The following is a 2,201-nucleotide window of genomic DNA, read 5'->3' as shown; positions in this document are numbered from 1 at the left end:
CATATGCCATGCTATTTTTACAATGGTTAGCTGGAAGTAATTCATTTGCTTTATAATTCATATTACAAAGTTTTAATTACTTAATAGCTACAATTTCACTGGGTAAGAACCAGAATGGACAAATGAATATATTTTCACAAGACAATACTCACCCTAATCCATTTTAGCTAGTCCTTTCCAAACATCATACTGAGGATGAAATATGAAATATTCGGAAAGAACAACCCACATGAGATCTATGAGACAAGAATGAGTTAATGGAGAATCCTATATATAAACCTGCTATAATTCTTAAATTGTATCATCTGATGTCTACAAATATCACTTAGAACGGAAAATTATTCTCAATAACTTTCCTAATGCCATCTTGACATCTTTATTCCTCAGGGTGTAGATGAAGGGGTTGAGGGTAGGAGTCACCACTCCATAGAAGAGAGCCATGAACTTAGGCTGGTCCCTTGTGATGGACGAGGGGGGTTGAAGGTACATGCTAATGGCTGGACCATAAAATAACAAAACTACAATGAGATGAGAGGAGCATGTCCCAAAGGCCTTTTTCCTTCCTTTAGAAGAATTAATCTTCAGTATAGCATGTCCAATACTAGCATAGGAAGAAAGAACCAAACACAGAGGAACAGCTAATACAAAAATGCAGGCCACAGAGAGTGCGAGCTCATTCGCCTCCTTTTCGCCGCAGGCAGTCTTGATCAGAACTGGAATCTCACCAAGTGGTCCAGTGTGTTGGTGCCACACATTGGCAACTGGAGTGTAATGGAAGCTTCAGAAATTGCATAGGTCATTCCAGTCAGCCACACAATGGACATCAACAGGATGCAGAGGCGCTGGTTCATGATCAGGGTGTAGCGTAGAGGTTTGCAGATGGCCACATAGCGGTCAATAGACATAATGGCCAAGAGCAGACATTCAGTGCCTCCCATTATGCTGTAGAAATAAAGCTGAACCACACACCAAGTATAGCTTATTGTCTTTGTAGAACTTCTCAGGTTAACCAGCATCTGAGGGACAATGCTGGTGGTGTAACACATGTCCAGAAAGGAGAGATTGGTGAGGAAGAAATACATGGGGCTGTGGAGCCGGGGATCTAACCTGGACACCAGGATGATGATGATGTTTCCCAACATAGCTATGGGGTATATTATCAGAAGAATAACAAAGAGAGGAAGCTCCAGCCAAGGTCGGTCAGCAAATCCTAGTAGAATGAACTCTTCAGGATGGCTTTCATTCATGAGTGTCATTGCCTTTAGTTTATTTCACAAACAGTATGGTGGGATCAGAAAAAGTAGATGATTTTGGAGAATGCTAAAGTGCAATTGCACCTTGACTACGCAGATATAAACTATTAGGTGTGGTAAGAGATATAATATAAATGGTCAGTGACCTGGTGACTCTGTTTTTGTTATGGTCAGTCACCTGGTGACTCTGTTTTTGTTATATTTAAAGCTCATGTTTCACTTTAGCCAAATTAAACTCTTTGATATGTAGTGTTAATTGTAAATGCCTTTAAAGTTGATTTAAGTGAGAGGCTTGGTAAGAGATTAATCACAAAGATAAGACTAGTTGTTTCTAAAGCCACAGTTTAGTAGAAGCTTCGTGAAAGACAATGCTTAGCATCTCTTGTATATGTATCATATACAGTGATCTTTACCCATCCTTGCCCTTCCTGAGAATGCATAGCCTTTAACCATAAGTGTATTTTTAGTTTTCCTATTTTATAAATATTATATAGTAAAAAGGAATTACTTACAGAAAAGACTTTTTTTTTTACAGGTGCATATTTAACAACAACCTGCAGAACTCCTAGTTTTCCAGGTGATGCAGGGTACCAACGAGGAAAAAGCATGAGCTAGGAAGATTACTAGAAAATAACATGCTGCTTTGTGGCCATGCTATTTGTACACTCTTGCTGAGAACTCCTGGGCTTTGTTTTCGCACAGACCACTCATTTATCCTCTCCCAAATGATTTGGCAGAGACAGTTCTTTGGGGCATAATTCATTGTGGAAATATTTCTTGTCTACAAGTTTTTACCTAATTGAATTGAAACGAAAGCAAGTCTCTCATTAAATGTTTTCAGTTTCTCAATCACTGGATACTAATTTAAACAGCACAATATTTTCACTTGTTATACATGGGGAATTGTAGTCATTCTGACCTATGTGTGATACCTACGTGTTTACCAAA

The 2,201-nt window shown here is 38.7% G+C and overlaps 1 pseudogene; it reads right to left on the bottom strand.

The window, feature by feature from the left end:
• Nucleotides 1-321: 321 nt before the first annotated feature.
• Nucleotides 322-1,256, bottom strand: LOC138827803 (olfactory receptor 2B11-like; annotated as a pseudogene).
• Nucleotides 1,257-2,201: the final 945 nt, after the last annotated feature.

Source organism: Dipodomys merriami, unplaced genomic scaffold (assembly GCF_024711535.1).
Source record: "Dipodomys merriami isolate MVZ:Mamm:240054 unplaced genomic scaffold, mDipMer1.0.p SCAF_16, whole genome shotgun sequence".
In the NCBI taxonomy this organism is placed as follows: Eukaryota; Metazoa; Chordata; class Mammalia; order Rodentia; family Heteromyidae; genus Dipodomys; species Dipodomys merriami.
Note: the sequence above shows the minus strand (reverse complement) of the source record. Positions and strands in the feature narration are given on the sequence as shown.